At 37.6% G+C, this 14,030-nt stretch overlaps 1 long non-coding RNA gene across 1 annotated transcript in view; it reads right to left on the bottom strand.

Moving 5' to 3' along the window:
* The window catches only part of LOC142107823 (uncharacterized), a 53,918-nt gene extending 40,722 nt beyond the window's left edge, over positions 1–13,196 (bottom strand). The window contains exon 1 of the long non-coding RNA XR_012680016.1: positions 13,076–13,196. This is a non-coding gene — a long non-coding RNA (uncharacterized LOC142107823). The remainder of the gene's footprint in view (positions 1–13,075) is intronic.
* Positions 13,197–14,030: the final 834 nt, after the last annotated feature.

Here is a 14,030-nt window from a genome sequence, read left to right as displayed (position 1 = left end):
AGGTCTGAGAAGGTATGGATAAATCTCTGTTAATAATTTGCGAAGCTCAAAATTTTTTGGATGGCCTGCAGATTAGTTGGAAGAAGATTTCTTGGTCCTTCCTAGGGTCCATTGAGAACCCATCGGAAGAGGTGACATACCCTAAGAAAGAGACCTTCTGGACCTCTAATTCTCACTTTTCCAACTTAGCGAAAAGTTGATGCTTCCAGAATTTTAAGAGGACCTGTTTAACGTGGAGGCGATGCTTATCCAGAGACGAAGAATAGATCAGGATGTCATTCAAATATACCACAAACAAGTTATCTAGGAATTATCAGAGAACATCACTGATTAGATCCTGGAAGACCACGGGAGCATTGCATAAACCAAAGGGCATGATCAAATACTCAGTGGGTGTTGAATGTAATCTTCTATTCATCACCATTTCTGATGCGTACAAGGTTATATGCTCCCTCTAGGTCAATCATGGTAAACACAGAGGCACTCCTAAGTTGGTCGAAAAAGGACTTATATGAGCGGAAGTGGGTAAGTATTTTTAATGGTAATTTTATTTAACCCATGGAAATCTATGCAGAGTCGAGTTCCGTCTTTCTTGGATAGAAAAAAGATCTGGCTCCTACAGGGGACTGAGAAGGCCTAATAAAGACCCTTTGGAGATTCTCATTTATATATTCATCAATGGCTTGAGTTTCTGGCACAAAGAGAGAATATAACCTTCCCATGGGCAGTTTGGAGCCTGGAAATAAATCTATAGAGCAATCATAATTGCGATGAGGAGGTTACGTATCATCTGCTTTTTGGAAAATACATCCTGGAAGTTATGATATGGCGAAGGTAACTGGTCTGACAGAGACGTAATCAGCCAGATAGGCAGAGACAAGCAAGATGAGCAGCAAGATGAGCCCCAACAAATTATCTCACCCTTCCTCGCGCAGTATATGGCGCTGCTACCCAGGTTGTGGATATCATCTCCAGCTGCATAGAATTCAGCAAGGGGAGATCCTCCCTAACAGCCACCGCAGTATATTGGGTGAGATCGAATCTGAATTATTTCTACAGAATGAGCTCACCATTAAGTGACTATGATCGTGGGTCTCACTTTTGGCTGTGCAGACATTAGAAGAGAAGTACAGCCACCACGCATATTTGGTGAGTTTGAACTATATTTTCAACTACAGAACGAGGCAATTATATATGAGAAGCACATCTCCCAATCTTATTTCAGTTAAATAGGATTTCTTTTTTATCATTGATCACCATACACAGTATGTCACTATTTTTGTATTATACATTGCTTGACACACCTTTCTACATTCTTTATCACAATTATTGTCATTTAAGAGATTAGCACCCCTATGATTAGTTGCGAAATGTTCTATTTTAGTTATCTATTTGCCTGTGTAATTTAAGCATGTAAGAGTTATGTTGTTTTACCTTCCAGAGATGTGGGTGAGGGGTATAGAACTAAAACATCCTTAATTTGGTCTGATAACCCTACACAGAACTGACTATGTAATGCTGGGTCGTTCCACTCGCTGTTAGTGGACCACCACCGGAACTCATCAGAGTATTCCTCGGCAGAGCACTGCCCTTGCTTCAGCAATCTCAAACATAATCTAATTATATCTGTGCTTGCGCCTGGCTGCTCCCTAATGCCGGAACGCGGCACTGTGCAGAGAGCGTCCCAGCCATTGCCTAGGTGACGGCTGGGCCAGAAGAGGAAGTGACGCTCCAGTCATCATTGTGACGGCCGCATCACAGTCAGGCAGCAAGCTCTCGTAACGATGACTTTTTATTTTGACTGTCGACATTTCGACTACATCCCAAATATTCTACATAGGGAAGAATATTGAACATTTTTCTCTATCTCAATATAATTTCAATAACATAATCTACGCAATAGTATTCAATTCATGTCAGAGCGCAAATGATACTTACTACTGTATACGACTTGAAGGGTGGGACATAGTTGGAAATGAGCGGATGGACATAGACAATGCACAGTAAGAGTGTGCTAAGGGAATGCCTATGCAGATGAGGCCGATTTATGTCCTGGGTTTCTCTTAAGTACACTTGGTTTCAGCCATATCATTTGCAACAGCTACAGAGGAGGTATAAGTGCCGACTGATAGTTATAACTGGCAATGCATAGTTTTTGTTTGGAAAAGTTCACGTATGCGTGCCACTAGATAGCATAGAACATGTGTATGCAAGTTATAAAAGTCATTAATTCAATCCCTGACAATAGCCTTATCTGTGAGGAGTTTGTATGTTCTATACGTGTCCGCGTGGGTTTCCTCCGTGTGCTCCGGTTTCCTCCCACTGTCTGTGTGTGTGTGTGTGTGTGTGTGTGTGTGTGTGTGTGTGTGTGTGTGTGTGTGTGTGTGTTAGGGAATTTAGACTGTAAGCCCCAATGGGGCAGTAAATGATGTTAGTGAGTTCTCTGTACAGTGCTGCGGAATTAGTGGTTTTATATAAATAAATGGTGATGATGATGATGATTGTATGTCCGGTACACATTAAGAACATCTTGATTTATGTATTTTAAAAAAAAATGCAAAAAGATATTTTTTGCAAACCAACCATATTTTTTATTAATGATTATATTGATTCGAATTTTTCATTTATTTTATAATATTGTTTTCTGTATGCGTTCTGATGTGACCAAGTGCTTGTATTTGGATATAGTCGGAACTGCTTTCATGTTTCGTGCTCTTTTTTAAACCGAAACTTGTGTGGAAGTTGCATTCCAATTTTAATCTGGCCCACTATGTTTAAATTTTAAAATGTGAAAATTATATATTAATTTAACCAGACACTGGGCATAACAAATGACACATAATACAGAATAACAGAAGAGACAAATACAGATACAAACATTAATTGCAATTTATTGCAATGCTTTCGATTTCATGTTCTTTATCTTGTTGCAGCAGAGAAATTTCATTCATGATCTGATAGAACAAAGAGTACTTTCCAGTGTAGATAAAGTCCTCATTACACAAATGATGTAAAAATAAATAAGGCACAAAATGGCATTTCCTTTCTCTATCACCTACTGTGTAATTTGTTCTACTAGCGCTAAATGCATCAGTAAGCCATTTTAAATGAACAAATTTTACAATAGACGTCCAATAGACGTCCTGGCTCAAACAATTAGAAGCCAGTTAAGGTTCATTTTCTGGCAGCTATTTGTTAACTCACCTTTTTACAGAAGTGACTACTGGTAATTAAAAGTGTGAAAAGAAGCGCCTGCTGTTATTTAATTTTACCATGCTGCATATTCCAGGTCACAGTGTTCTTTGTTTAGCTGTCAACAATGTACAGCCCTGAAATGTTACAATAGCTAAATTATACATGAATTGTTTCTTAGTAGAAATGTTATTTTGCTTCTCACACTTTTAATGTGTACATAAATAAATAAGATACAAACTGTCATCAGTGCTGAAACAACAGAGCAGAGTGTCCTTTCTAAGCCACTGGGAATGTGGTCAAAACTATTTATGCCATATGTTATAGAATAGAACTTCTCCTATTTAAGGGCATTGTATTAAAGATTAAGGGTTAAATAAAAGAACACTCTGCAACATGAGTGAGCAAATGAATGTAAATGAGTGCATTTGAATGAAACCCCCATAGTTTGGTTACCAATTATAGCTAGTTTGGAGGAAAAAGTGGAGATAAAATGATTGATGCCTTACCTGATGATGAGAGTAGTCTTGACAATTTACAATTTAAATCTATTCGGTTGCTAATTAAATTCACCTTTTCCTGCTTATGAAAAATGACCCAACTTTGCCTACTAAAATTGTTTTGGCTCATTATGTCACTGTATTATTTACTAAGATTGCAATGATTGCGTGTTCTGGTTTTTTTGTACTCTGCATTAATTTATCAACAGAGGTTAATGCTGTACACATGAAATGGTATGTAAGTTGCTTACTGTATTATTCACAAACCGTGTGCTGGATAATAGCCACTATATACTTACGCGAATCTGCTAAGCAGTTTTCTAGAAAACTATCTGGCTACTATATTGGCAAATTTAAATTAGAACATGGATAAACAATATATTTTAATGAAAGAATACAATATTGTTGCTAAAATTGGGGACTGTGGTAGCAATGCGTACGGAACGGACAATATGATAATAGAAAATTGCCTGCTTAGTGATAATGAGGCATATGTTATTTTAAGTGGCAATCCAAATACATCATTTAGCTTGAAATTGAAAGAGCTTTGTGATGATGTGAAGGTGAATAACATAATTAATCAAACGGAATATGTGTTCATGAATAATTCTCAACCAAGAATATGAGCTTTCTTTACATGCAAAGTGATTACATGACAGAATGAAATTGTGGCTGTTATCCACTAAAAAGTAAGCCAATTGTTCAAATCAAGCAAATGCTCTGTATATAATGAAATCTCTAAGCAGATAATGAAAAATCCCCTAATGTCTGATAAACAACGTGGTTACATTATAATAACAGTGCATAGAGATTAAATGTAAACAAAGTAAATATTAGGTGGAAGAGTTATGGTGTATTAGGTTAAAAATAAGAAAATTAGCATAAATAAAACTATATATACTATCTTCAAAAAACCTAATTAGTATCATGGAGTAATATATTTTAGTAATATATAAAGTCTTCAAAGATCTTATATATAACAGACAACTCTGAGGATAAGTAGCATGGAAGTGTCAATAAAAAGATCACAACCCCTTAGGTGAGAACAACTATGGAAAAACCTTATCATCGTGGTTATGGGTTCCCGTAGGAGGAAACAAGAAAGGGCAGAGGGGACTTCTAAGGTAGGTTCCTCTCCCACCGTTAAAGACAAAGCTTTTTTATGTTTATGTGGGGACAGGAATAACATTTTATTCACATGCTTCACTCACTTGCTGTTTGTGATAGAGCTTCAAAAACCTAAAAAAGCAAGCAATCAAGAAATGTAGAAAGCATGACAAAGTTGGTTGCATTCGTCAAAAAACATTTATCGTTAAAAACATAACATTTCCCTGCAATAGAAGCTGCATTGTAATGAACTACTTGCTATGAATGCTGGGCATTGAGGAACTCACTGTACACATTCTGTCATGGTATCTATAGCAATCAAATGGGCCTAAAAGGGGAATTTCTAGTTACAAGTAACACTGGTTTATCTATTTAAGGCTAAATTACATTTTCATCTGGTGCATTGCATGTATGGAGAACATCAAATTCCACCTCCATGACAAAGACAATTCCCTTGCTTTAATTTGGATTCCTGGCTGCTTTTAGAAAGATAAAATGTATTACACATTATGAAAACATTATCTTATTATGGATTCATTCATAATTAATCATTAATTCACCCCACCAATACTCATATGCGCAATTAGCAAAATAAATTAAACTATGTAACTAGTGCAGATAGTACATCTAAAAGCATTCACATTTACTAAAATACAAATAAAATGAACCATAAAGAGACATAGTTTTCACTGTGAAATATAAACATTAAAATCCACAATATAATGCAATTGAAACTCCCTACTCCTAGGATATTTTCAACCATCCTTTAAATCCTTTGTATAGATGTTTTAAAATGGGGAGCTCATTGATATCGCATATTACAAATACTCCTCCAGACATCTTTATCCTTCCAAAAGAGAGTATAGTAAGTGCAAGATATCTTTATTACTTTAGTCCAGAAGATCAAAACATTTAGGTAGGTTTAAAATGGAATCATCTGTATTAATTCATCTACAGCGTGTCTGTCAGTTGCCAACCATTGTGGGTCCTCTGTATTCCTGAGTTTCACTTCAAAACTCGTGTAGCGCATAGGGCATTTCCTGGGTATTTTCGTCACTTTTCGTATCAGTCTGAATCTGTAACAACAGGTGCTGAAACAGTCCCGACATGTTTCGTCTGTATGGACTTCTTCCAGGAGATTAAATCACCCCAACATTAATAATTATATATTTGAATGATCATGTCAGAAATTTGCATACTTTTAAGATATGCAATCTTCCTCACCCTCCACTCCCTTAATATATTATAATTAAATTAATAATAGTCAGTTTTTACTAATAAATATATAGAAGTAGTTAGAACCTTCACCAGACACCACACCACTAGAAGGTAGAATCTGCACCAGACACCACACCACTAGATGGTAGAATCTGCACCAAATACCAAACCACTAGATGGTAGAATCTGCACCAGACAACACACCACTAGATGGTAGAATCTGCACCAGATACCACATCATTAGAAGGTAGAATCTGCACCAGACATTACACCACTAGAAGGTAGAATCTGCACCAGACACCACACCACTAGAAGGTAGAATCTGCACCAGACACCACACCACTAGAAGATAGAATCTGCACCAGACACCACACCACTAGAAGGTAGAATCTGCACCAGACACCACACCACTAGATGGTAGAATCTGCACCAGACACCACACCACAAGAAGGTAGAATCTGCACCAGATACCACACCACTAGAAGGTAGAATCTGCACCAGACATTACACCACTAGAAGGTAGAATCTGCACCAGACACCACACCACTAGAAGGTAGAATCTCCACCAGACACCACACCACTAGAAGGTAGAATTTGCACCAGACACCACACCACTAGAAGGTAGAATCTGCACCAGACACCACACCACTAGATGGTAGAATCTGCACCAAACACCACACCACTAGATGGTAGAATCTGCACCAGACACCACACCACTAGAAGGTAGAATTTGCACCAGACACCACACCACTAGAAGGTAGAATCTGCACCAGACACAACACCACTAGATGGTAGAATCTGCACCAGACACCACACCACTAGATGGTAGAATCTGCACCAGAGACCACACCACTAGAATGTAGAATTTGCACCAGACACCACACCACTTGAAGGTAGAATCTGCACCAGACACCACACCACTAGAAGGTAGAATCTGCACCAGACACCACACCACTAGATGGTAGAATCTGCACCAGACACCACACCACTAGATGGTAGATTCTGCACCAGACACCACACCACTAGATGGTAGAATCTGCACCAGACACCACACCACTAGAAGGTAGAATTTGCACCAGACACCACACCACTAGAAGGTAGAATCTGCACCAGACACCACACCACTAGATGGTAGAATCTGCACCAGACACCACACCACTAGATGGTAGAATCTGCACCAGAGACCACACCACTAGAATGTAGAATTTGCACCAGACACCACACCACTAGAAGGTAGAATCTGCACCAGACACCACACCACTAGAAGGTAGAATCTGCACCAGACACCACACCACTAGATGGTAGAATCTGCACCAGACACCACACCACTAGATGGTAGAATCTGCACCAGACACCACACCACTAGAAGGTAGAATTTGCACCAGACACCACACCACTAGATGGTAGATTCTGCACCAGACACCACAACACTAGATGGTAGAATGTGCACCAGACACCACACCACTAGAAGGTACTTCTATTTCCTTGGGAAAGTAAAATCCATATTGTGCATATGATTGTATGTTTAGTTAAACATACAATCACATGCATATTGTATGGACAACATTAATATATCATGTTTAGTTCAGACAGACATATACACTAAATTCACTGCCCTATCAACAAAACATATTTTTTACAATTAATAGTATAACAACATACTTTTACTTTTCCTTCAAATAATATTAATAATAATAAGGGACAAACCATCAAAACATGTGACTTTATATGTACAATTGGGGCATCTGAAAACTGCAAGCTACCTGTGCTATCATTGGCTACTAGTGCTAAGCTTGCTTCTCTAACAGTGTACTCTGGCAGCCAATCTGAACTATAGGAGAAGAACCCATAGAACTAATAACCAGTGGAAACAGAGGTTGTGTGTTATTAGTAGCCTGTATCTGAGCAAAAACATTCCCTGTAACTTGAGTGACAGACAACTTAGAGATTGAGTGATGCTGGTAAATGGGAGCTATATAATATGCTGGACATTTCTAAATGATATTCCTGACATTTACAGAGAAATTGGGGCTCTATAATGAATTGAACATTGGTGTTGTTTAACATGCTTGTCAATGCAAACTACGGTACATAAAATTCTTGTCAACTAGGACGCTATAACATGCATTAATAGCATGCTGGTCAATTGGGTCTGCAATACATACTATATATTGTGTTAATTATGTTCATTGTGATAAAAAGGTCTGAATTGAACATAAATAAGGACATCAACAAAACATGGCCTCTTAGGTGTATTTGTGAGCAAGGTTAAAACTATTTGGTTGTCATGCGGTACAGCACAGAACAGTAAAAAACTAGATGACATGGCTTTTTGGTGCACTGTGCCACATTGAAGGATATCTGAGAAATTGCATCATGTTCATTTCAAGTGGGATATATATTGTCATGATTTTTAAACAATAAGCAGAGATTAAGATCAAATCTCCAGTTAACAATGCTACTGACCTTTCTAGTCCAAGGCTAGTAATACCATTTTGTAAAGGTCTTTATGGCAGTTATAATGTTATCATGTTTATACTAGAATATGTAGAAGTTAAATAAATCTGTCAAAGACAATTGCTTTCAAATTGGTTTTATAGTCAGTACTACTAAGGCTAAAATTTTAATAGTACATTAAAGGACCTTTTTCACAAACCAAATCCTATTACAGAGGAATGCAATATAAAACATCTGAAACACCCAGAGTACATTCAGTGTAAAATCTCAAGCATGAGACATATTAAAGATTTTCAGATGATTCTCATCCTGGCCATGACTATGAAGCAGGATTCTCTTAATCCCCATGGAGATAAAGTGAAATTCGAGGTTTAAGCATTCAACAGCCAATTTTAATGCATAGATAACTCCGGCATTTTGAGATTAAGGTCAGTTCATAACACCTGGATATGTCAGATAATTATTATAGCTAAGTAATGTGATGTAGTGTTTTTTGGCGTGTCACATTTTATTCATAGTTCTACACACTAGATAGAAATATGCCCTATGTTTACAGTTGCATTTTTACATTTAGAAAAGTGTTTCTTTCACTTGACCTTCCATACTGAATCATTATGATTTGTCACATCATTAAGTATCTTATGGTGTCCTGTATGAGCAAGATTCACAACAAACTACATCATGATTGCCAATCATCAGTAAATTTACTGAAGTGAGTAAAAATAAAATACAATGTTCATCTACTGATAATAAAATAGGTATACCAGTAAAAATTGGACATTTTTCTGACATTAATATACTAAAGTTTATTATAATTACTGTGATGTTCAAGTATCTCTTGCTAATCCCTAATTTTTGTTAGTAAAACATACTGGGCATCACTATTTTTTTTAAAGAAAGTCAGTAGAACATTTTGTTAGGGTTGGAGAGCTGGCAATCCTTCAATTCATTCACTTACAAACTTCACAAGAAATTTAAAGTCACACAAGCAAAGTACACTCTTCAGTATACAGACACATATCGTGACATGATCCTATGACCCCAATGCATAGTGGATGAAGCAAATCAAGTTGCAAAAACCCCACTCCCTCCATTCTATTTCAATGTTAGCAGGGAATGGTTAAGTAGAAATGGAGTAAACAATGTGCTGTGCGCCTGGTACTCAATTAGGGATGTGCACCAGCCACTTTTGGTGTCTCGTGTTTTGTGTTTTGGATTCAGATTTGCTTGAGGTTTTGGGTTCGGATTTGTTTCGCAAAACACCCGACGAAAGGTTTTGGTTCGGATCTAAGGTTTTGGATTCGGATTTATTTTGAAAAAAACATAAAAAGTGTTAAAATCAAGTTTTTTGTTTATTTTCACTCCTACGCTATTATTAACCTCAATAACATTCAATAACAATCATTTCCACTAATTCCCAGTCTATTCTGAACACCTCACACCTCACAATATTGTTTTCAGTCCAAAACGTTTCACCGAGGTAGCTTTCTGGACTGCATAGTGCAGTGGTCCCGGTACACAATTTGGTACCGGGGCCACAATACCTCCGCCTTCAAATGGTCTCAATTCCACTGCACAGCTGCCTGCTCCTACATCCTCTGCAGCATATACAGGGTGTAGTTTGAGCGTGTCAATACCTCTTGTTTTTGATGATGACAGGTCATTTTCATTAATTTATGATTTGGCAGCAACAGTCAACGTTGTTTAATATCTGATACGCCTCTATCTGGACTGCATAGTGGAGTGGCCCCGGTACCCAATTTGGTACCGGGGCCACAATACCTCCTCCAACTTTCAAATGTAGTGTTTATAATTTATAAAAACTACAGTAGTTATAGCACGTCAATAACTCTTGTTTTAGACGACCATGGTACAGAGCATTCATCATTGAGATCCCATCAAGTATGTGAAAGACAGACAGCGTCGAAGTGTTATTTGTTGACTTTGTTAACCAAAAAATTGTCCCTGTTGCAAATATTCGTGCAATGAAGAGTGACTTTTTCATTTAAAGGCTCAAGCTTTCAAGTGTAGTGTTTATAACTTATAAACACTACAGTAGTTCAAGCACGTCAATACCTCTTGTTTTAGACGACCATGGTACAGAGCATTCATCATTGAGATCCCATCAAGTATGTGAAAGACAGACAGGGTTGAAGTGGTATTTGTTGACTTTGTTAACAAAAAAACTGTCCCTGTTGCAAATAATCGTGCAATGAAGAGTGACTTTTTCATTTAAAGGCTCAAGCTTTCAAGTGTAGTGTTTATAACTTATAAACACTACAGTAGTTCAAGCACGTCAATACCTCTTGTTTTTGATTATGACAGGGCATTTTACTTTTGGTTTAATTTGTTGAATTTGTTTTAATTTTGTTTTACTTTGTGCTCATGGCAAACGACTGTTGAATGGTCACATAATGGCAAAAAAAGAGTTGCAAGATGGAATTGTCCTTGGGCCCTCCCACCCACCCTTATGTTGTTGAAATAGGACATGCACACTTTAACAAACCAATCATTTCAGCGACAGGGCCTACCAAACAACTTTGGCTGAAATAATTGGTTTGTTTGGGCCCCCACACCAAAAAAGCTATTCATCTCTCCCTGTACAAACTAAACAGGCTCTACTGAGGCAAGATGTCGTCCTCATCCTCAACCTCTGATTCCTCTCCCCCTACAGTGTGTACTTCCTCCTCCTCACACATTATCAATTTGTCCCCGCTGGACTCCACAACCACAGGTCCCTCTGTACTATCTGGAGGGCAGTGCTGTACTTGATTGAGGAATTGATAATTCATTTTTATGAACATCATTTTTTCAACGTTATGAGGAAGCAACCTCCTTCGCCGCTCACTGACCAGGTTCCCCGCTGCACTAAAAACTCTTTCCGAGTACACACTGGAGGGGGGACAACTCAGGTAAAATAGAGCCAGTTTGTACCGGGGCTTCCAAACTGCCTTTTTTTCCTGCCAGTAACATAGCACTACCACTGGACTTATACTGCTGAATCAGTGAACTTTGTAATATTGCAGTACCACTGGACTTATACAGCTGAATCAGTGAACTTTGTAATATAGCAGTACCAATGGACTTATACTGCAGAATCAGTGAACTTTGTAATATTGCAGTACCACTGGACTTATACTGCTGAATCAGTGAACTTTGTAATATTGCAGTACCAATGGACTTATACTGCAGAATGAGTGAACTTTGTAATATAGCAGTACCAATGGACTTATACTGCAAAATCAGTGGACTTTGTAATATAGCAGTACCACTAGACTTATACTGCTGAATCAGTGAACTTTGTAATATATCAGTACCAATGGACTTATATTGCAGAATTGTTTTGGGATATTTATTTTTTTTTTTTTATAATTACTTTTTTTGTAATTTTCTTTATAACTTTTTTTGAATTTTTTTATAATTTGGGAATAATGGGGAAATAACACTGAACTCAGAAGGACAGAGCACAGGACACAGCACCACTGGACTGAACAGGACGCAGCACAGGACCCAGCAGCACCACTGAACTCAGAAGGACAGAGCACAGGACACAGCACCACTGGACTGAGCAGAACACAGAGCACAGCACAGCACAGCACAGAACTGAACAGCACGAGATATAGTAGGTACAGAGGACCACCTAACACACCCTCCCTTTACCCTGATCAATGCCCGAGTGAAGATGGCGGCGACTAGCGGGGAATTTATAGGATCCGAGTATCGCGAGATCCGACAGCGGGATTATGACTCAGAGCCTCGGTTTCAGTTTTGCAATTGGCGGAAATACCCGGATCTGTCTCGGATCCGGCTCGGATCGGCAACGTTTGGGTGGGCTCGGATTTCAGAAATCCGAGTGCGCTCATCTCTATACTCAATTACACCATTTCGAAAGGATGGTGTTTCACCTATATGTACTTTGATAGAACCTGCACTTTACCATATCAACTGGAAATCAGAAAATGTTCAATTGTTCAATGCTATGTCTACCATGTAATCTCAGACCAATGACATCACCGTGCTTGAGCAGCAAATAAATTATTTATATTTCTTTTATTGTATTTAATTATATATATTTTTTTTTGTTCAATGTAGAGTAGGGGTTTTGGACCGTGTTATGAGAATTAACCGTGCACAAGTACATTAGGGTATATTTTTTCAAGGTCAACTAGGGAGGATCAAGTTAGAAAAATAACATGTTTTAAATACTTCTTCACCTTAGTGATAGTTCTGCTGATCTATTGAGGGTTGATACCTGTGTACAAAATATTCACTTCCTACTCAAAGCAAAAGAATATAGTGCTGTATCGTCATAACTAATATAGCAATCCTTGCATTTTTTTAAAATCAAGGGAACTATAATATAGAATTGGAAAATAAGCGTGTTCATAAAGAAGAACAACCCTATTTTATTTCAAATATTGTCAATGTTCTTATTAAAGCCTCATGCATGGTACATGTAAAACTATAGCCTTTTATTTTTCAGCATCTGTTTAGACAGTTGTGCCATATTTTTCAGGGTAATAACAGCACAGAAAATGCAAGTCTTCACTTAAAGCTATCTTCAATCTCTGGAATATATTTGATCATGTAACAACTTTTACCTTGCTAAATAAATCCACTTTCCTCAATATGCGCTCTCCTACATAATGAATCCGGGAAGCTCACTGCTGAATATCTGCTGAGCTCTGCCACTTCATTGCCTTTAATCACCAGCACTTAACAGCTGTTAAATAACAATATAGTTTTCTAATTTGCATCATATATCATGAGCTATAGTGATGATTATACTTTATGTATCCCTTAACTGAAACCTTAATATGCTTTCATCATGATTAACTTCCAAATAAGAAAGGCCTAGCTAAACAATTGAATGGCAATTGAAATGTGTTAGAGTATAAATAAAATAGAGACAGTAGTTCATAATATGCATGTACTTCCAGAGCGCCTGAATCTGGCCATTGTACCTTAAAAAAAACTCAAGTTTCCTAGACTGTAGAATAGTCGCTTGATGTCTCTTAACGTATACTAGAATGAAATCCCAGCAGCGGTTTTACCCAAGGAATTCAATATTATTACAATTCCAACTAAGTACTGTATTGCAACATTATGAAAGGCAGGCCGTTTCCATTGTCCCACAGGAAGTATAACCCTTGAATATTTTAATGTGCTGTGGCTTTCTGGCACATTGCCTGCAAAATAATAAATTAAATAAAGCCAGTTTAGGTTGCACTCGAAAAAGGCAGAGGTAGCATATTAGAATATTCTACATTAAGAGTAGGATTTTAAATTATCCTCTAATAAAAAAAAACATAATTGATTTTGTTATTGCTACAGTACAAAATGAGTATTACTCTTCATTAGCTCCATAGTCCATTCTTTACTTAGTAAGCAAATATGGTTTTAATGGTTTGTAACATATTGCAAAAACCTGTGGGAGGTCACACATTACACAAACTTCCTCTGATTACAAACACAGGGGAATAAGAGGTGGAAAGAGCCACCACACTGTGTAATGTATTTGTTTTTCGTTTCCTTTTATTAGAGTAAATATTTAAT

Source organism: Mixophyes fleayi, chromosome 1, assembly GCF_038048845.1.
Source record: "Mixophyes fleayi isolate aMixFle1 chromosome 1, aMixFle1.hap1, whole genome shotgun sequence".
Lineage (NCBI taxonomy): Eukaryota > Metazoa > Chordata > Amphibia > Anura > Limnodynastidae > Mixophyes > Mixophyes fleayi.
This window is presented reverse-complemented; position numbering and strand designations above follow the sequence as displayed.